Raw genomic sequence first — 24,154 nt, 5'->3', positions numbered from 1 at the left:
GGAAAGGAAAGGAAAGGAAAGGAAAGGAAAGGAAAGGAAAGGAAAGGAAAGGAAAGGAAAGGAAAGGAAAGGAAAGGAAAGGAAAGGAAAGGAGTCTTTAAAAAAATCCTCTATGAAAGCATCTATAAGGTAGTCAACTCTAACTACTTAGCAGTTTCAGAAAGCCAAAGCCCCTAACTCAAGAAATATAAATTCCTACCCCAGTGACCTCCCTGTGGGGACCTGTGCTGACCACAGTGCTCTCTTGCTCTGTTTTGGAAGCTCATATTCACAGTCTTTGAAGGCAATATAAGACCACAGCTGAGGACATTTGGCTCTCACTCCCTATTCCAGGGCAATAACTCCCAACCAAAGAGATCAAACAACCTTTTCATTAAGCAAGGTTTAATGCTTGGAATGTCTTTATTATAACTTCACAAGACCTTGCTCAATTTTTCACACCTTTTGCCTCAGATGTGCCCTCCACTTTCCTACACCCGCCCCAGTTGTTAAGGACCTAATAAATACTGAGTCCAGAGAAGTCTTTGTCTTAACCCCAAGAGAGTTCTGACCTTCCTGAACCCCCACAAACCATATTGCATTGTCCCTTTTGTTTAATCCTTTACCATAAGCTCATTTGTAAGATTGTAACACTGATCAATGGGAGACTGAGCAGACCCCAATACCTCCCCTCTTTTCTACCTCTGATCCTGACAAGATCCTAACCAGCAAATAGTAAGGGAGGTGGAGAAATAATGTATGAAGAGGAAGAGGAAAAAATACAGACATATAGTCAGGATAGTGATATAAACCACAGCAGGTCCCAAATAAAGAAAGAAGATAGAGTGTAAGGTCAAGTTCAATTTGAGTTTCTTTGGGGACAAAAAAAATAATTTGTCTATCCAAATGGTTTATGAATTTGTGACCATAAGTTTTTAGCCAAAAGGAACCAGAAAATCATAGGGAGACAGTGTATATTCTTTCAAAGACCGAGGCTAGAGATAAAGAAGCTCTACTCAGCAAGATTGAATGTACAATGGGAACCAAATACATTTGCCTTGATGAGTACACATGTCTCAGGCTTATTCAAAATTTATTATTAAAAACAAACCCATGAAATCAGAAGAGTTCGTGATTGTTCTTGAAAATAGCAAATATTCCCCATCTAATCTTCATCTCCCAGTAATAGTAGTATACTCTCCTATCTCAATATGATTCTGGAAATAATAGGGTTCGTCATGAATAACAGATCAAAAATATCAGAGTTATTTAAAATGTGTCTTACATTTTATACTTGTGCTGTCCAGCAGGTAGTCACTGGTCGGGTACATGAAGGAATTTCTTGAATGCTGGAGAAGATAACTCACTTCTGATTGCAAGTTGTAGGATACGATTACTGTGAGAAAATGCATCAGGTTGTACACCTACAGTTTGTGGAAATGATGCTTGTATTCAAACATTTACTTTGAACATTATTTGTTCTAAAATACTATACTTCTACAAGGCAGAAATTCAAATAGTAAATGTAATAAAAAAGAGAGGAGACATTGTAAAAGTATCAACACATTAAAACTTCAACTCAACTAGTTTGCTTCTGTTTTACTGTTGTATTTTTTAATCAAAAAGAAAATCTATTGAGCTATGTTTCCATGCTTCATGCTCCAGAAATTTATCATCCTATTGAGATACTATCTACAACTGTCTGGGACATATTTTCCCCTGTATTTGAACTTAAATTTATTATATGGTAGATTATAGATATGAGACATAATCTCAGATTATGTGATATCCAGTGGGTGAAAGAAAAATATCTGCGTCTTAAGTAATGTTTATCAGAATTTATAGTATTCCCAGTTTCTTAGGATTCAATTAAATTGTAGGACTACTGATGTTATCATTTTTAATTACTTATAGGTATTTCCTTATTTAAAATTATTATTTTAATTATGCTTTGCCTCTTCAAAGAAATTTCAAAAAATATATTAATTCATAAGCAAAATGTTCCTTTTTTAAACATATGCATACAATTAATACTTATTTAATTTCTTTTCAGTTTTACATTTATTTATGTATTATTTTTAAGATTCGCCTAAAGTCAAGGCATTATTTTGCAATTTATGTCTTGTCATGCAAAAATACGGCTTACTCAGTCACAAAAGAACAAACATTGCTTGATTTCACTTAAATGAAACATCTAAAATAGCAAAATTTACAAAAACACTAAAATTTTGGTTGCAGAGACTGGGAGGAGGAGGAAAGAGAGATTTGCTATTCAATAGTTTAGAAACAAAGTTTCTGTTCTGCAGGATGCATGGATTCTAGAGATTTACTTCACAACATAGTATGTATAATTAATAACATAATATTATGTACTTTAGAATATTTAAGAAAATAAATCTTACATTATTTTCATATACAAAAACTCCAAAAAGTTTGTGAAAGCATGTAAGGATATGTTTGGGAGGATGGGTATGTTTAGTACCTTGATATATACCCTGAAAATTATCAAGGTATATATACTAAATGTGTGTTATCTTTGCACATCAATTATATCTCAATACAGTTAAGAAAGGATTTTTTAAAATGGTATGGCTACAAGACTTTCCTTGTCAGTACTAACTCTATCTCAATCCTTCTAACTATTGAAACAAATCCCTAGGCAAACTGAATTAGAATTTTGTTTAATCATAATTTAGAATCGAAAGTATTTCCAACTTTCTTTAATGAAATTTTCAGTGAACATTCTTTTCGTATATATGTTTGAAGACATTATACAAATAAGTTTACAGAGAAGATCCTTCAGTAGGAATTTGGGTCCAGGGCTTATGCATTTGGAAGGACTATCTAAAATTAGTTCCACCAGGCTCTTTCCCAGCTCAGGTTATGAGACTTTCTAGAATGGTTCTTGGTGATCTCCCTTTCTTAGTATTCAGACATTTCTGTAATATCCTTATATATGTTCATCTTTATGTTACTGAGACAAATGCCTGACATATACATCTTAAAGAACAGGTTTATTTGACCTCCACGGTTATGTGACTCGGAGGCAGACATATCATGGCAGAAGGGCACAGTGAAAGGCCACAGCTCAACTCAGGACAGTCAGGGAATAGGGCAGGTCAGAAAGAGCCAAAGAGAAGGCATTAGGAACCAGGTATAGCCTGACCCAGACATACTGAGAAATGTGCTTTACTGATTTCTTAGCTGTCTCTCAGTTCAATAAACTTGACATTCAGTGTTAATTGTCACAGCCCTCCACTTCTGTATTGGGTTTAACTTTTGAAATTATTTATGAGAAACAATATCTAGTAGTGAGAATTATAGACCATGGCTTCCAGCTGGGGCCCCCTCACTTTCTCCCTTGCTCCTCTCACACAAGTTCTTTCTCCCATCCCCTATGCTAGGGACTCAAGGTGCCGTATTGTAAGCTACCTTGCTGGAAAGGTCTGCATTGACAGGGCAAGGAATGTAGATCCCCATCCTCACAGATCACAAGGAACTGAAGCCTGGCCATCACCATGCACATAGTTTAAAAATGACCAGTCCCAGTTCCAGTGTGGTGCTGAGATGATGTCAGCCCCAGTTAACAGTTCAGTGAAACCTCAATAGAGACGTATGGTCAGAAATATCCAGCCCCACACCTCACAGCTGCCTGACCTCAGATACAAGAAACTGAACAATGGTTATTTTAAGCTGCCAAGTTTAGGGATAATTTGTTATAGAGCAAGCAGTAGGTAAAATACCTTGTTAGTCTTTGACTCTTCATCTCTGATTTAGGTTTTTGCCAAACTACTGTAAATTCTAACAGTGTTAATACCTGTATTTGTGTATGCATTAATATATTGTTTCTTCAGATCCTTTGTTTATCTTTCTATTGACTTCTTTGCTTTTTGGTTGTTAATTTTTGGATTTACTAATGTATTTAAAATAATTAATGCTTTACTTTTTGTAGTGCAAAATTTTTTTCTGTGTAACGGTACAAAATATAAAATTCATATACAATCAGATTTACACATTATGTACCTTTTCACTTCTAGGTTCATATTACAATTATAATTATAAAGACTTTTTTATTCTAAGATTTCTACTTTTTTGTATTTTCTCCTAAAACTTAAAGATCTGTTTTCTATGTAGTCCTTAATGAGGTTGTAGAGAGAGGTAAATAAATGTTTTCAAATATGAAATCACATGTCAAGTTATTGAGAGATGGGATATATCTTTAATTTTCTATTTAATATGTTAAAAATGTGATAAGCTAAATCCTCATAAAAGCAAATGTATTGATGAGCTGTATATTCTGCCCTTTAGTTTTCTTATTTTGTCCTGAAGTAACCACTGTTTGAGCTGCTATCACTCTAAACTATGTTTTTGATATTTGGTAAGACTAGTATCTTATTGGTCTTCTTTTCAAATATTGACTGCTTTTTGCATATCTTTCTCCACAGTATACTTAAAATTGTCTTACAATTTCTTTTAAAAGTATGTTAAAATTTTAATTCTCAAGTCAATCTTAATGTGTGGAATAATTTGGGTACAGGCTTTTACAAATATTGAATCTTTTTAAGCAGGAACATAGAATAATGTTGCCCTTCTGTTCAATACTTGCCTTGTCACCTTCAATAATCTACAGTTTTTGAAAACAGGTTTTACAAGTTTTTTGTTGTACCTAATCATAAACACTTAATGAGCTGTGTGGCTATTCTAAATGGGCCCCATTTTTTGTATTACATTCTAAATTGGTCATTGTTTATGTATAAGAAAGCTATTGATTTCTCAATATTGACTTTTTTAATATGGCTACTTTACTGGACTCACTAGTTCTGATAGTTTTTTCATTGATTCTTGTTGATTTTTCTTGGTCATATGTACGTGAGTGTATTTTACTTTCACTGTATTCCACAGTATGAAACTCCCCCCAAATAGCAATATTAACTGAAAAGCTGAGATCTTTTCTTTTTTCTAACTTTCTGTGGATTCTTAATTCTGACCACTGTAACAAATCATCATCAACTAGATGATGAGGAACAACACAAACATATTCTCTCATAGTGCCAGAGGTCAGAAACCAATGAGTCTTGTAATATCATAAAGTGTCAGTGGGGCTCGTTCTCCTGTCTAACTGCTGCTATCGGACCACCTGCTCTTTTTGACTCTAGACTCCTTCTTTGGTACATTCTAATCTCTCCCTTCCATCATCATCTTGCCTTCACCTCTGTCCAAGCTCCTGTCACCTACTTAACTCAGAAAAATCTTTGCGCTTAAGATCCTTCACTTAATCCCATCAGCAAACCACTTTTACAGTTTCTAGGAATTAGGACACTTTTGAGAGAGAGAACATTAGTTAACCTACCACATTTTAAATTTTTCACCATTATTTATAAAGCTTTCTTAAGGTTTCTGGTAGATTTTTTTTATTTTAAAGAAAAAAATAATAAACTAACAACAAAGACAAAAACAACACAAAAACAATAAACACAATAGAGCATTTCAAAACAAGATGATAGGAATTAGCAGTGGTTGCTATGTTACATATTGTTATATTCAATGAAGTTGCTCAGATTAGCAGATGTAAGAATGCAAGATTGATCAAACAGTTAAAGAGAATAAAAAGTAATAATAATAAACATTAGAAATGATACAGAGCTTCTACCCTTGATACAGAGCCTACCAAACAAGATGGTAGGAATTCAACGATGGTCCTTAAATTGCATATAGTTGTCCTCAAATTAGTTGTTCAGATTACCAGATATAAGCAAGTAAAATTGGTCAAGAAAAATATTTAAGTATTGCCTATTTCGTTCAATAAACCAATGGACATCAGAAGTACAATTACCCCACATATCCATATATATACAAATATAATTTATAATATGTATATATATATATTTTTAAGCTGTTTTAAATTTTTATTTTTGTATTTGGCTTACTGTTTCTTTTTTTGAATCAGTAACAAATATTATAATGAACCAAATGATTTATTCACCTGTATTGAAATGTTTATTCACTTTCTCCTTTAATTTGTTAATGTACTAATTAAGTTAATGCACATGTTTCATAATCTGAAATGTGTCTGCATTCCCAGTATGCACCTTTTAGGTAAAATGTATTCCTCTGTTGACACATTTCTAAAATTAATTTGTAAAGAGATTAGTTATGATTTTCATATTTGTTTATGAATTTTCTCTTATGTGCTACTTTTGTTCAAGTTTGTTTCCAGAATTATTTTATATCCATAGAATGCTTAGAGAAAGATTCAACATTTGTTTATTTTAATTGAATGACATGTAACACCGGAGTTATCTCTTTAGAAGTACCTAGTCCTACCTACAAGATACTCTGAGCTTGATTTCCCTGATCATGCCAGATAGACTTTGGATATTCCTCCCATTAGCATTTCAAATCATTCCTTAGGTCACTTTTGTGCCTTTATATGACTAGAGAACTATTTTTATTAAAGTACTCAATTTGCTTTTCTATTCTTTTGGAAGAGGGATTCCTGAGGATTGATTCTAGGACCTTCCCACTGAAATACATCTCCCAACCCTAGTTTTATTCTTTTTTATTCTTTTTTTATTTTAAAAATAAAAGAAGGAATACCTTAAACAGACAACCATTTACAAAATAGCAAAAGAACAATACAAACAATGCAGAGTTACAAACAAAGTGGTAGGAGGTTAACAATGCTTGCTGTATTACATATTGATATCTTCAAAGTTGTTTCTCAAGAGAACAAATAGAGACATGCAATGTTGATCAGTCAAGGAATCATTAACTATTTCTTTCAGCAAAGAAATAGAATACAGTAGTTCAACTATGTTAACTATCCTAGTTTTAGTTTTTATTTTGAAACAGGGTCTTGCTAAGTCACTAAGTTGCCCAGAGTGAGCTTAAACCTGCAGTCCTGCCTCAGCCTCCAACAGTGCAGGGATTATGGGTATGTGACCACACTTGAACAAAGTTCTCAATTTTTAACATGAACTTTGTTTAACATACTTCTAAATTTGGAGTGGTGTTTATTTTACGTATTACTTTTATTTGTTTGCATTTATAATGAGTGAAGATAGTCTAAGTTTGTCTGTTTTTAGATTAATGTTAAAGAGATCACGTTTAATTTTACTCATAATTTATACATTCTATTTGTGTTTTTATTTAGTCAGTTTCAACTTTTGCTTATTATTTTTCCCTTTAGGGCTTTTTTCTTTTCTAGCTTCTTATGTGATATCCATAATTTGTTAATTTCCATTTTAAAGCATATGCTTCTTTATGATAAAACTTTTGAAATTATTATCATTTCGGCCAAATAATACAGCCTTTGATATATATTCCTTTCATGTGCTATATCATCAAAATAACAGTTAATTTCAGTTTAGACTATATTTTTATTTGTCAATTTATTCAGAAAAATTTATTTTGAAGTTTTACTTATATAAATATTTTAGACTTCTAATTTTATTGTATTATAATCAGAGAATACAGCCTATAGTAGTTTTGTTTTAGGAAGTTAGAATTTTAAAAACACAATTCTTGGTCTATATTTATGTCTCATTTTCTTATTTGCTCTTCAAAACTTTGTGTCTTTCTCTCTCTCTCTCTCTCTCTCTCTGTCTGTCTGTCTCTCTCTGGTGTCAAATTCCTTTTTTCCTTTATTGTTTTTATTACATCATGCAGAGAATAGTGTGCATAAATGCTAATGTTAGACCTAAATCATGTTTTAAAAGGCAAAATATCTTTAGGTTAGATAAAAATACATGCTGCCTATAAGAAACACTGAATGGAAAAAGAAATTAGGAAGATATGTTAAAGAAAGAGAAGATACATAATACATATTATTACCATGCATGTTAGAATTAAGTTTTAAAAATAATGGTTTGAAAATATTTTTTGAGAAAAATATATCCTTCATAAATTTTAGAAATATTTGTGCACTAAGAGGGTTTTTGAACAATCAAAGATTTATTTGAAAAATGAACATTTCTTCAAAGCAAGCAAACAACAAGCATTAGGAGAAGTAAATTTCCACAACATGTTAAATAGCACGTGCAAAATATCTACAACTAGCATCACTCTTAATGTTGAATAGAAATAAATCCTGAGATTGGTAACAAGGTAAGGATATCCACTCTCACTGGTTTATTCAGTATTGTATTAAAGTCCCTGTTCCAGACAATAAAAGAGTCAAAACTAATAAAATAATAATATTTCAGAAAGGAATGAAGAAAGAAAAAAAGAAAATATTTTATCTGTATATTCTTATAGAAAAATTAAAAGTTTCAAGATTACCCTATTGAAAAATGTAAAGGAATGCAGCAACACCACAACAGCAATACAAAAATAAGCACTGTATTATCATGGTAGCAACAAATAATTGGAAATGGAATTTTTAAATGTATAAATAAGAACATCCATACAGGAATAAATCTATTAAAATTCTCCATCATCTCTATAATGAACACTACAATACATCATCAGGGGAATTAAAGAACATTTTAATAAATGAAGGAAAATGTAATTTTCATGAACTATAAGATATTAAGATATTCATTCTTTCCACATAGTAACTCTCCAAATCTCTCTAAATATTTATTAAATGTGGACAATCTGATAAAACCATAGATTAGCCAAAGTATCTGAACAGGAAGAAAAACTGAGAAACTTTAAAAAAATATTTTAAGACTCATAATGAATAAAACTCTGATAAGTAATACAGTATTGATAAGATAGACACCAAAATCAGTGCATAGAAAACACAGAGTCTACAATGTACTTGCACATATACGATTGAATTCAACGATAGCATCACCACAATGAATAATAAAATGATGCTGAGAAAACAGACATTAGTGTATGAGGAAATGAACCTTAGCCCTGCCTCACATAAACAATAAAGAATAATGAGAATAGGCCAGTGATGGATTTCAGTGGTAGAGCCCTGGCCTAGCTTGTTTGAGGTGCAAGGTTTGATTTCTGACAAGCATCAAAACAAAGCTAGAACAAAATAGAAAAATTTGTAACCATTGTGCAGAGAAAAATTTCTTTGACTAAGCTTTAAAAACATTAACAAAAAGGAAAAGAAAGGAATTGGGATGTAATAATATTAAAATATATTGATCTTTGAAAACTATGATGAAATCCCTACATCTATATCTCCAAAATTTTTAAAATACCAAAATACCAAATTACCAATAAAATACCAAAAATACCAAATTTTTTCAACAGGGAAAAAAGGTAGTGTCTTCAACAGAGTGTGATGGGTCAACTGATTTCCCCATGCAAAAGAAGTAGAACTTCTTTTCAATACACTTAATCACACAAAGACTAACTCAAACTGGGAACAGCAGTGCACAGCTGTAATTACAACTTCTTGAGAGGCTGAGACAAGAAGATCGTGAGTTGGAGGCCAAACGGGTAACACACTAAAACCTTGTCTCAAGAAATAAAAACAGGCCAGGCATAGTGGCACACAACTGTAACCCCAGAACTTAGGAGCCTACCAATTGGGGGATCACCATGAATGTGAGGCCAGCATGAACTGCATAGTAATTCTCCAGTGAAGATACACTACTGGCTAATAAGCTTAAGGGATGATGTTCACTATCACAAGTAGTATAGTTAAGGAAGTCTAAACCAAAACCACTTCACACTCACAAGAATAACTATTATTAAAATTTTAAAAAGGAAGAGGAAAGAAAAGCATAAACGAAAATTGTCGGTGAGGATGTGGAGAAATTCAGATTATCGTCCACTGAGGGTGGGACTATGAAAGGGTACAGCTACTGTGGAAAGTAGTCTGATGGCTTCTCTAAAAGCACATTGATTTACAATATGACTCAGCAACTCCACTCCTAGCTATATACCCCAAAGAATTAAAAACATGGGCTCAAACAGATATTTGAATGTCAGTGTTCATGGCAGCACTAGTCACAATAGACAAAATGTGGAAACAATGTCAGTGTCCATCAATAGATGAATGAGTAAACATTTAGTATACGCACACCATGAGATATTCCTCAGCCATGGAAAGAAATGACACTCTGATATGTTGCTACAACATGAATGAATTTTGAAAACACTAAGTGAAAGAAGGAAGACAATAAAAGAGAAATATTGTGCAGTTCCACTTATGTGGAATATCTGGAATAGACAGAGTCTGCAGTGATAGAGTAACTTACAGGCTATCAGGGGCTGTCTGAAAAGAGAATGTGGAGTTATGGCTTAATGCTTACCATAATAAAAAACAAATTGTAAAAAGACATTGGTAAGAAAATATAAAGGGAAGCCATAGAGAAAAAATATTAGTGATATCCAAAAAAGGACTTATATTGAGAACATCTAATGTACTCTCATAAATTAATAATATGAAGAAAACTTTGTATTGAACACACACTTTACTAGAGAATATATATGAATTTCTAAGTAACACAGGAAAAGCTGTCCAATTCTATTAAACATTCAAATAATTGCAAAGTAAAATTATTTCACAACTACTATAATGATAAAAAGTAGAACAATACCAAATTATGACAAATTTGAATCAACTACATCCCATTTATTGCAGGTGGAATGTAAAATATTACAACTATTTTGAAAAAGTTTCTCAATTTCCTATCTATGTACCATGCATCTCAGCAATAGAACAATAACATATTTACTCAAGAGAAATAAAAACATGTCTACAGAAACACTTGTATATAAATGTTCTTACCAGCTTTTCTTATAATATGTAGAAATTAAAAACTATTTGCGTTAGGAGCTGGGGATTTAGCTCAGTGGCACAGCACCTGCCTGGCAAGTGCAAGGTTGTGAGTTCAGTTCCCAGTACCGGAAAAAAAAAAACTATTTCCATTCATTCACATTTGGGTAGATATTCAAACTTCTCTATTTCTGCAATAGAACCATATTCAAAGACAAAAAAATTAAATACAAAAGAAATACAATAGCATGGATAGATAAATCTGAAAATCCCTATACTGAGAGAAACAAATTAGATAGAATATAGTTCACTCTGCCTGATTCTAATATGTAACGTTCCAGAGTAGGCAAAACTAATCCATCTTTATTGAAATTTATGCACCAGTTGCCTGGGAAGAGGATAGGAAGGCTGGCTTGCTCTACAATACCAATTTCATGAAAAGAAAATCAATTAATAGGTGTAGAGTACATCAAAACCCATTGAATGACACATTTACAATGTGCATTTTATTGCATGTGTTTTTATCTGAAGAGCTGGTAAAAAAAAAAAATATTACCCAGGCAAAACAGTATATTTAAGCATAACACAATTATAAAGGAAAATGTATATAGAACATACAAGCATACGTGTGTAGCAATACATATATAATAGTCCTAAGAGACTGATAAGAAGTTACAACCCCAAAAACAAAATGGTAAATTATAATGCATAGGCAATTTCCAGAACAACAGATCAAAACATACATAAAAATATGAAAAGATATTGAGCATCACTGGTAATTAGAATAATGCAAATTAAAACCTGAAAAAAGAATAATTTTTTAAAAATAGACTGACAAAGCTTGGTGTAGGGGCAAAAGCGATAGCTTCCCCTTCATTCCCCTTCAGCCTGTGAAGGTTTGTTGAAATGACCTTCAAACTATTAAATAGGAGAAAACATATACACACTTATTACCTGAGTGGAGGCAATCACAGAGCGTACCAACCCCACAGCCCAGGATGATTCAGAAGTTGTAGATCTCTTTGCTTCCACAGGGGAGAGAAGAGTGGGTAAAGTAGAAAAGTTGTAGAGGAAAGGAAAATAATTTTAAGGAAATTTACAGGGCTTAAAGAAACATACAGTGGCATGGGACAAAGACCCTTGAGCTCACAGAACAGATAATAGATTATAAATGAGTCTCCCTGAAATCTTGAATGGAGCTGAGGTAAAATATAGTGGCCTGTGACATACTGCCTTCAGTTTTTCTTCCTGAAAGAACGAGTTTAGTTTTTGACAACTCAGGCAAGGGAACAAACCTAATTGTTCCCTTTCTTGGTGGGTCCAGATTTTAAACAGACAAAGAGATACCAAAGTAAACTTTGTCAAGTATCTGCTGGTTTCTATGTATAAAATAATCAGAAAACCACATTATGGGAGAACAACCCCTGGACTTTTTCTCTGGAAAATCTGACAATTTAAGACAAATTGAGATCTATATAAAAAAGAAAATTTCATTTTTCACTTATTTAAAATATAATTGGTAATTTTCTTCAAGAAATTAATAATTTTCTATTTGGTAGAATGGTGAAAATTTAACTTATATGTACCATGTTGCCAGTATTTTACTTCCAGCTATGCAGTTTAAGAAAATATGTGTGTATATGCATGTGTTTGTGTGTGTTAGTATTGTTCATAAAAGGATAAAAAGTAACTAAGTATTAATAAAGATTAAAGTGGTAAGTTGAAGTAAAACATGGTTCAAGAAACAAATAATAAGTAATAGCATTTATGTCAAAATATGCTTAGAAAATGAATGGAAACATCCTATTAGGGGTAACAGTAGTGCTTTCGTAAGTTGTGATAGTGATGAGCTCTTTTTATCTTCTTGTACTTTTATTTTGAAAAACATATGAAACTGAACAGATCAAAACTTTGACTCAAATCAGTATTTACTCCTGTAAAGCTAAATTATTGCCCATGTTTAAAGACAAACAGTATTCCCTCTAGCACTTTATTATAATGATAGCTCAACATTTTAAGTAAAATTATTTAAACTACCTAGCTAAATCTCTAAAAAGTCAACTCTTGAGTTCACATTTTCATTTCTTGCAGATTCCTTGGATTTCTAACTGCCATTGAACTTAAAGATTTTTATGTTTTCTTTAGAGACATACCCATGAAAATAATCCTCAAAATCATATTATGCTCCATGGTTGTACATATTTAATTTCTGACATTTATATTTTTAAAAGTTTCTGACATAATGTAGAACTATTTTATAAAACCTTATTGATATTGTTTTCATCACTAATTCTTTATGCATAAAATTGCTCACTTTTATAGCTTGTTTTTTATTATAACCATTTTGAGATCATTTTGAGGAATAAAGTAGCTTCCTTTGGTATTGTCCCAGATATTGTCAGTTGGCATAGGACATCCCCATGTCCCCTTCTTCTTGAACTACAAACAAAAATGTATTTCTAAGACTCACCTTTAGTAAGGATTTCAGATGTTCATAGGTTTCAGCTATTGTGCTAAATATGTGTAGGCTAAAAATGCTGGCAATGCTTCCTTTAAGCTGGCAAGGTCAAGGTGATACTTGTTTTTGCATGGGGTATGCTTAAGTCTACTAAGACTCACCACTTTTGCCTGTATGGAAATGGAGTCATATAGGTAGCAGTGGTGGCAGCAGTGATTTCTGGGTTGCAGTTATGGCAGTTGTCCTTGAACTCTCAGAGCTGACAGAAGTCCCTGTTTCTTATTCTGCTAGATTTTTTGATAAACATCAGCTTCCCTGTATTACATCATTTTCTTCTCAAAAACCTGTTGTAATTTTTATTTCCTTTACTAAACAGTAACAACAACAGTACATGGTACCAGAAGTGGCAGGAAGAATTCTAGGGTCAAAATAATGCATAAAATATGTGACACTTAATAAGCGATTGGAATATTGATATGTTTAACATTTTGCTTTTTATTTTGAACTAAATATATATGTGAAAGAGACAGAAACTCCAAGAAATAAAACTGTACAAGCACTTATGGAAGAAATACAGATCACTTGAAACAGACCTTTTTTCTTGCAAGCTAAACTGTCTAAAAGTCTAGAAATCTCAAGGCTTAGAAGATTGGAACAGGCTAACATTAAAAAATGAGAGACCCTCCCACTGAGGGTTCGGTGAAAGGGACGAAGTGCAGGTCATAGCATTGATTCCTAGAGTAGCCTGATCCATGAGCACTGATATTCTATCCTGTCTGTATTCACATCCTTTGTCATGCGACTTGGGGTCCCTTCTGCTAAAGGTGGATTTATTCTCCTACCCTTGGTTTCAAGAGTAACTGTGTTCTGCCTTATCCAACAAAATGTGGTGAAATGTAAGAGTGGCCAGTTCTGAGCATAGCCCTTGAGAAACACAGCAAGTTTGTCCCATTGCAGAGATTTTATCTCTACAGTTGCCATGAGAAGAACACCAGCTATGTTCATCCAGGAGAATGAGGGGTGCACGGACTCAGCCTAGGGCTTGTGCTTCAGTCATCCAGCTGAACACATCCCAGATTAACCAAACCTCATCCACAGACAGACATGTGAGTTCAATAAAGATTTAGTGCTGTGTTCTACAAAGACTTCATAGCCAAAATGACAGGATCCTCCATGCCTAAGCCTGTTGTTTCAGATTGCTTCATACTATCACCATTAACGTGGGGAAGAGAGATGGGAGTTAGGCATGGAGAACAGTTAGTAAGTAAATGTGCTAAACATCATGATCATTCAGCTAATTGCTATTTTAATGTTCACATAAAAGTGTCTAAAGGTAAACAGACCAGAATCCTTGTAAGTTTTAAGGAAATTGCCATATCAATAAAATTACAAGGCTACCCTATAACAGCCTGTAGTTCTGCACTCACAGAACTAAATGGTGCCTACAAGAAGAGGCTGTGAACACGGCACAGTCCCCAAGAAATGTGTTAGTCTTCTTTTTTCTAATTCTCTCCATTTATATAACCATGAATAACACTGTATGTGTAAGAATCTCCCTGAAGACAAAGTCAGGAGCAATAAGGGTTACCAGGCAAAGTAATTCCTCAAAAACGGCAGAACCGTATCTGACCAAGGACTGTAGATGGCCACCAGGACAGGATTGTCCCTCACTACTTGCCAATGGAGTCTCTTAACTGTCATGAAACTGCCGTCTTTGTGTCTCTGATTCTTCTCTCTATCCATTTGGAAGATTTTAATGCAACTCTCCAGCTGCACATCAGGTATGTTCAGGGAGTTAGGAATCAACTCTGGACAGCATGGAACAGACCACACGTCACCTGGAGACTCCAAGCTACAGTTACATACTTTAGTTAAACTGAACTGGGGAGAATTCTTGGGGAAATGGTCAGTGAAAAAAGTCTATGAGAGAAAGTTGTCACCAATGAAATACTTGTGTAAATGTCTTTTTGCAACTCCATAGGACGTTCTTGAAAGTATGTGATTAGCATCCTTTTTCCCTTTAATATCAGAGGATGGTGCCAATTAGCCAGGCTTGAACTTTAAAATAATAACTTCTTCAGAACTGGGGAAGCAAGAAGAAAGAAAAGTTACCCCAATATTTTATGGAGCTGTACCATGCACCTTCCTCTGAAGTTAAAAAAGCTTTTCCTTTTCTTCCTTTTATTTAATCTATTAATTTCTCTCTCTGTGTCTCTCTCTCTCTCTCTGTCTCTGTCTCTCTCTCTCTATTATGTATGACTAATATCTAGATAAGGCTATATATACATATATGTATATGTGTGTATGACAGCAATTTATACCATTTAGAGTAGATATTTATGTATGTTTAATAATAAAATTTCATATACAAATAGGTATAAATCTCTTCAATTAGAAGAAAGTATATGTAATAAATAGTTTTTAATTTTTTAAAAATAATTTTAATAATAGATATATGCCCTGATTTAGATTTCTTCCAAATGAATGCATTTTAATTTCCATACCTGCTTCCAATTTAATTTCCATACTTGCTCATAGTATTAAATTCATACTAAATTTCCCCTAACTTGCTTTGATTTCTAGTAAAATACTAATCTTACTTAGATACTATCCAAATACTTTTTTCTAATCTTAAAGAACATCATCTCTAATCTTATGAAAAAGGGAATTCTTCTTTCTCATATACAGGGTTTGGCTTTACTTTCCATCATTTTTGAAACAGAACTTATAGATCAATGTTTCTTATAAATTTTCCAGAAATCTGGAAAACTGGTTCTTAAGTAAAGATGGTCTAAGTGTTATTTTAAGGCCAATATTTCATCCGGAAATGGAAAATTATTTTTATATTCATCCTTTCCCTTTTGGTTCTTTTCTATTACAGTTGTTTCTAGCTTCAGAAACCCAAGCCACTTCCAGACTAGGATGAAGTCGTTGTATTTCTTCCTCCAAGGACAACAACAAACACATAGATAGTACATATGAAACCGTCATAAGGTTTCTCTGAAATGTGGAGGAGGGAAGCATAGCATCCGGGATTCTAAATCACAAGGATTTCCACGGTATGAGTTTCTGGACATTTCGTTTTGTTTCATTTGCCCTAGATTTTGTGCTAATGAAGCCAGCAACCTTGAAACACCAACAGCCACCAATAAAACCCCATAAAAAGCCAGATCTCATGAGCCAAATTTTAAAAAATAGAAATTGAAAACAGGGAGATAGAAAACTGTTGTCCACTATCCACCTGCTTTAGACAAATACTGTGAGAATAAAGCAGCCTCGACCCCATCCGCATCAGCAAAGGCCAAGTGGGAAGCTGAGACTTTTACCCTCCTCGGGGCGCAATGAGATGCCCAGATGCCCGACTCCTACACTGGGTGGAGACAGAGAAGATCAAGGACATTCATACCACCCAAGAGTAATGTGATCCCGTAGGAATCATGGACTTCCTCCTCATGGGTGCTAGAGCTTGGATCTTGCATGTGGCAAAAGCTCAGTTATTAGCGTGGTACAATAAGGAAGTAGTGGAACCTTTAAGGGGTAGGGCTTAATGGGATATCCTTAGGTCACTGTGCATGCATCCTTCAAGGAAATTGTAGGAGCTCCTTGATTTTTCATTCCTGCCAGAAGGTGACCAGTTTTGCCCCACCATGCACTCCTACCATAATGCCTTAACTTGCTACAAGCTCAAAAGCAACAAGAATTATTGTTCATACTGAAGTCCCCAGGTCTTTGAGTCAAAATAAACCTTTTCTCTGTAAGTTGATTTATCTTGGGGGTTACTACAGTAACAGAAAGCTGGTTAACATATGCAACACTAACAAGGCACCCTCCAGCTCCTCATAGTAATGGTATCAGCAAGGGCTAAGCAGAAATTTGGAACTTTCATCATTGCCCAAAATAATAAACTTTCCCCAAACTCAGTGTCAGTGGAGCCTCTCTGGGGAACAGCGTGTTACCATTCTTTTTCCCACCCAAGGAAATACAGGGCAACCAGGGAGCCTGACATCCCATTTCTGCCCAGCAGAAATAAGGTGCTCTCTTGACCCCAGCATATCCAACAGGTCTAATGGAGGATCTGGACTTTCTCCACCACATGGTACTAATATAGTGCAGCTCCCCTTGCTCCACTAGCATGGTGCAGAGCAGGCCTGCCAAATCAGAAAGTTTAAGCAGCATTCTGGACCCTGCAAGATCCAAAATGTCAAGGACATAAGAGAAAATCGCATATGTCTTCAAGAATCAGGATCGGGGCTGAGCCCCAAACATCTTCAGGAAGCCCAGTGAGTCTGGGCTCTGCCTCCCTGACCAGCGTGCAAGGCAGGCGAAACCTCGGGCACCCTCTGGGGCCTCGGTGGCTACCTGCCACACCCATAGTGTGGTGGCCTGGCTGGGCTGCCACAACTCACCAGCACAGGAGCTGCACTGAGCACTGGCGATCTTCAGACTCTTGTCTGGCCACTCACACACAGTCAGGACAGTGAGACGGCACTATAAGGAGTCTCTAGTTCTTGAAATATGACAAAATGGAGGAGCAAAGTGCAATCCCAGACCCCTACACCACCCAAAACAAGTCCAGGAGGCATCAACACAGAAGAGCCTGGAAGTCATATACCTGACATTTCTGAAAGGATAGCAATTGAAGTAAAGAAACAACTCCATTAAGCCATAGAAGACATCAGGTCAGAAATAATGTCTCAGGTGAGAAAAGAAATGACAATAATGAATCAGGATCATCTCACCTTAAATAAGCAAAGGCAATCAACAAATAGGAATACCAAAACAAAACAGAAGTTATAATTAGCTGGTAAGAGTTTTAAAGGAGCTACTATGTACTTCAATTTTAAATTAATTACAAAGATGCCTGAAACAAATAAAAATTAAAAATCTCAGCAAAAAGTAAAAGTATGAAAAAGAAACATGGAAATTTTAGAGCTAAAACCACAATAATTAAAATTTGCAAAGTTCTAACCCTGATCGTAGTGATACAAAACTATACACAGGTATTTCTGGTTTTGACATTGTTTTCCACAATGTCAAGTATGTCTACACATGATTTGTAAAACCACAGTAATCCTAAGGAGAGGAAATTACTACTGAGGGATTTCTACTAATATCACTGTGACCTAGTTCACTTTACAACAGCCGGAATCTTCTGACCCCTTTCTTAGGCAGAGTTGGATCCCTGGATACACATAAATAGTAATAGTTTTAAGAAAAAATGCAAATTTTCATAAAATTGCCTTAGGGCATGTTTTAGTATTCACAGAGAAACTCACTATTCATTAAAAGTCTTTTATTTGATTTCTTCAATCCTAACAAAGAAGGTCCAGGGTGTGAATTCTGGTCAGCTGGTTCCCAGCGTCAGTCAGGCCTTGAGTGTGTGACTCCATGTCTGCTCACTCCAAGCCCCACTTTCCAGTGGATTCCATTCCAGAAGGAGTTTTTAAAAGAGGTGAGTAACAGTGGCAGCAAGGGCCACTCATCTCCTCTGCCCCAGTGCAGACATCACCAACCTGTTCCCTCTGACAAGATCCAGACATTCCTATCAAGCTTTGTCCATTCTGCTTCATATATCCTTCAATATATTTCTTCTCCCAAAACTGTTGCTACTACCAATACTCTCTGACTGAGCGTACAGTAAAAGCTTGCTGTCCCTGCACCCTCTGTAACTACCTCATTCCAAACCTATTTTCACTAAAGCCAGAGTAACTCTTCTGGAATGTGCCTGTTGTCCCTCCACAGAGCAATCTCCTATGGCTTCCCTTTGATAAAACTACAAATCCAAATTATTTTACATCTTCTTCAGTACTGACTTTCATAAAGACAGAAAGAAGCTAAACTTCTGAAATTTTGAACAAGTCTAAAGTTATAACAACTCTAACTTCATACTATTTCAACCTCCACTAAGTCCATGAGTGACATCAGGTATACACATAGCCACTCAAATGAGCAACTCCAGCAATATCAGAAAGCAGAAAAACAAATGATACCATCTCACGTGTTCTGCAAAAGAAAACGACATATTTCCTCTATGCCCAGAGTACAGCAAACCAAAACAAACCAAACCAAGCCCTCTTCTATCACAAGGAGTCTAATCCTACACATTCCACTTCCCACATATCAGATATGGTAACCTTCTCAAATTGTGTGCTAACAGAGAACATCTGTACAAGATGGAAATTCCAGAGCATTCTCAAACATCATCATCCAGTGTTTTCACAAACTTCATTTTTAAAGTCAGAAAGCGTACATATGTAATTGTAAACAAGCTTGTGATGCATTATCTATAAAACGCTTTGTTCCTCTGTAAGTAATTGATATTCAACAAGTGTAACATTTATTTCTATTTACTCAAGCACTGAAAAAAATTCCACTATTTTCTAAACTTCTATAGCATAGACTTGTTGCATTATGCGCAAATGTAAACATGTTCCCAGGTCTCATATAAAAAGGATGCTGCTCTCTGGGTATCGACAGAGGTGAAAGAATTTGTTTAGAGAACTTGCTGCTAATCTTTAGGTGGGAAATCCCCATTTAATTTAATTTTCCCTGTTCACTGACAACTGTGGCCACCATCACACATACCTTACTTCTGAAGCACACAGATCCATTTTCAGTGACTAAGATGAGTAAAGTCTTTGAAATATTTGATGAGTAGACAGAAGGAAGCCTCCATTTTCCCCCTTGGTCAGTAAACAAACCCGGAGAGAATAGCTTTCCAGCGTGTTGAAGATTCTCTGGCAGATCATTAATCCCAGAAAAATCTCTCCAAACTTACTGATGCGTGGATTCCATTTCCAAATTTCTCATTAGTTCCTCTTTATGGATTAAATGCTGATGTTCACGAGTGAATGCACACAGCTTCAGCTGATGGATGTAATTGGGTTGTAATGGATTTGAGCTGCTGTTCCTTCTGATCTAGCCAATTTGAAATGCAGTATCAACGTATTCTCCCATCTCTCGGTGGGGAATGAGAAATTGAAACCTACAAGATGAAATTTATCAACTTTCATAAAGTCAGCTTCAACCATCATAAAACTGTTAAACTTCTCATTATCATTCTACTGCAGTTATTTCTCGAACTCTGGTCTGGCAGTCAAAATATTAAAGTGTATGTGGAATAAGTAGAGTTGATCCTTCAATATTCTGTGTGTCCTCAACATTGATTTAGGTGCTGTAAATATTACCAAGTGAGGATGACATTAACACAGCAGAATTTAACACCTGAAACATAAAATGACAAGAAAAGATTTAGAGGTTGCAAAACCTTCTGCAATTTTATATTTAAAACATGATTTGCAGCTACACTAGGTTTGATATCAAAGATTACATGTTTCAGCATCTCAAAAGTTGCTACTGAGCTGTACCTCTGGCATATTCTGCTGTCTCTTGGGGCCAAAACATCTGCTGATGAATAAGAGATATGGTTTAGGAGCACTCAAGAATTTGTTAACTGTCATAGACATTGTGTATTTTCCATGCTATAAATGTATGCATGTTTTGCAAGTCACAATCAGTATTTTCCTTTGATTCTATATTCATGAGCACTGTATAGCTCAGTGATATCTATAGTCTAATTGACCTCAAATATACTGAGATTTCTTTTATCTTTAACAGTATAAAAATGAAAGAGATGGTGCAACATCTATTCTATTAAGAATTTTCATCAAAAAGTATCAAGAAAAAACAATCCTCTATTCCTACTAACTTAAACCTTCCTTTTATATTAATGCAGAGTTTCAAAGTTCTCATACAATTCTAAAATTTACTTAAATAATGCAAAGAACCACTGTAAAACATCACTATACATTTACATGCCAATTCTATTTTATTCTACAGAAGAATCTTATTATTGATAAAATTAGAAAATATGGTCCTTATAAAAAGATAAAAATAATTATCTACCATGTGTGTCTCTGACTTTATACAATATTTTCTTTGTATTGTGCATTTTACAAAACTATAAAAAGGTGAATATTCCTTGAGTTCGTAAAATTGGCCAGCTAAAATGACATACATGGTGTAGAGATGGAAAGGATTAATACCTTATTTACTTGTCGTAAATACTAATTAGCAATACATTCCATTTAGCATCTTCAAAACACTTGACAAACATTAAGTAATTAATTAATTAAACAGAAGACCAAGATGAGTTTAATTGGAATCTCTCTAAGGACATGCAATACTTCTTGCTTCATGTAAGTTTTGAAATAACAAGATTAACCTTTCTTGTGATATTTGACTGCCAGTTTGAGTCCGGAAAGTACCTGGGTGCATGACAATTAGATGTTTTTAAAAAGGTCAATTGGATTTTTTGTAACCTCCAAAATGAGAGGTTAAATTTTTTATATATTTCTCTCCCTCCATTTCTCTCTGCTTCTTTCTCTCTCCTTCTCTCCCTCTGCACCTTTCTATAACTTTTCATACAAATAATTGGATTACTCTATTAAATAAAGATTCTCCCTTCCATTTAGGGCCTATGCCTAGAATCAAATTTATCTTGAATGATTTTATTGCCAAAATATATCATTTTATTTTATTAACATCCAACCAAACACACATAGAAAGATCTCATTTTAAAGAGAAAAACTAGAATTACTGCTGTAAATTGATATTAAAGCCAGTAGTTATTTCTATGAAGATAATATCTCCTTTTCTGATCCATAGGAAAAAAATTATCTTGCAGCAGTCACCAATTTATCTGCAGAAAAGCAGACACCTCAGTGACAAAAACTGAAATTTAAGTTTTACTTCATTGTTTTTATTTGTACCTGCCTTAAAGGTTTAAAACGAAATAATCTTTCTTAATGGGAAGAACCTCAGTTCAAATTTGATAAAGCTCAGATAAAAAATGGCAGATGAATTTTCGTGACGATTCTCTAAGCCTTGTATCACTGGACTGGTCTAGTATCACATAAGGGCCCCACAGCAGCCCACAAAAGGAATTTAAAAAGAAACGTAGCGCCAGGAACCCTGTCTTCTCTTCACTTTAGAATCTTCTGTTAGAGCAGCAAAAAGCTTTCAAAGAGAAGGTGCCCTGAGCCTATGGTGCGTGCAGCAAGTAGTCCTTAATTCCACATTATTTCTGAAAACTTCCCTCTTGCTGCTGCTTTGGTTGTATCATGTCAATTTTTGTATGCTTCACTCCCACTTGTGTTTGCTTGCTTCTTTGTTTCCAAAAATATTTCAATTTCCCTTCTGATTTTTTCATAGGCCGATTTACCATTCAGTGGAATGTTGTTTATTTCCCATATTCTTGTAAAATTTTCATAGTTCTTTTTCTTTTCTAATTGTATTCCATGTTGACCAGAGAATGTACACGCTAATGGAAATATATCCTTTTTAATTTAAAAAGCATGCCTTTCCCTGTAGAGTGTTGCATGTGTTCTAATGATGTCCATCTGTTTTATGGTATAGTTCAACTCTGCAGTTTCTTCTCTCATTTTTATTCTGGGTAATTTGTCCACTGATGAAGGTGGAATGCTGAAGTTTCTAACTATTATAATATTTGCATCTATTTCTCTCATAGTTCTAAAATATTGGGTTTATGTACTTGAACAGTGTAACACTGGGTGCATGTATATTTATCTTTGTTATATCCTCATGTTGGATTATCCTTTTAACCATTTTATAATAGCTTGTCTCTTTTTTACTTAGTCTTTGTCACTGCATATGAATTTTTTTTTAAAATATCTTTTCCAATCCCTTCACTGTCACCTATGTGAATCTTATTGGTACTGCTTTTGCTGTACCAGTAGCTTTCTCATATTACCTCATCTGTACATTTTCTCTCAAAGTATGTCATAGATGTAGACATCCTATTAGAGGGAAACATTTTTTTCATTGTTAGTTTTAAAGATTCACAAAACATCATCAGACCCAAAACATTCCAGAGCTATTTTTAAATACTATATTATATACAAAAGTCAAAGGCCATTTGAGTTTAGTTTTTTCCACATAATAAAATTTATAAACCAATTTTGTTATTTAAGCTTAAAATGAGAGATGAGCCACTCTTGTTCTCATCACTGTGATGAAAATTCAGTTTAGTGAATTTTCACTATATACATGGCCTATAGCATGGTATATAGAACCAGTTGTATGTAACAAATCTCAGTATCAGTGAAATGAGGAAGGGAATTATGTTTGATGGAAAAGATTTTTAAAACATCTGTCATGTAAAAACACATTACTAATGAAAGACACAAAACTATATAAAACTATAAAACTATATAAAAGCTGAGTATATATGACTTCCCAAAATAAGTTATATTATTTTAAAATAAAAATTATGAAAACATAACTGCATCTAAGTTAAGAATTCTTTCTTTAGAATCTCCCTTTTGGAATTGTTCTCATAGCCATGAACATATTTGTCTTTCACTTATTTCATGTTGATTATTGCTTATCCCCACCTTTGAGTCATAGAGTTGATTTTTGGAAATAGCTAGAACTAATTTCATCATAGGTTGCTAGCAGAATAAACAACCACACCAAATAATATAAATTTTAAGCAAGAACATTTTTGAATACTTAATACTGAATTGAATTTTTAATAGATCAAATACTTTCTACAAAGGCAACTTCAAAACTTTGAAATACACGGGGTGATCCAAAATTAAGGTAAATACTTGACTTAAAAATCATTACACTAGGGGGCTAGGGATTTAGCTCAGTGGCACAGCACCTGCCTGCCAAGTGCGAGGTCATGAGTTCGATTCCTGTACCGGAAAGAAAAAAAAAAATCATTACGCTAAAAAACACATTGTTATTATTTCCCACTGAAAAGTTCTCCATGTCACTCCTGACACACTTATCCCATCACTAGTGCTATCTTACGGGCCCAACATGCTTCCGCTGCACTGCTCTTCTGGCTATTGCCGGGTTATGGTGCAGTTCTGGAAGTCTTCTTTTATGAGTGTCTTTTTGAAGTTTGAAAAAAATATAGTGAATACCCCTGCCCAGCACCATCTACAACTGGGACTTACAGAACCGCTACAGGAAGTGGGAAGAATAATGCGATTAGT

The sequence above is a fragment of the Chinchilla lanigera genome, unplaced genomic scaffold (assembly GCF_000276665.1).
Source record: "Chinchilla lanigera isolate Chin_1 unplaced genomic scaffold, ChiLan1.0 scaffold00062, whole genome shotgun sequence".
Lineage (NCBI taxonomy): Eukaryota > Metazoa > Chordata > Mammalia > Rodentia > Chinchillidae > Chinchilla > Chinchilla lanigera.
The sequence above is the reverse complement of the archived record's forward strand: the minus strand, read 5'-3'. Positions refer to the sequence as shown.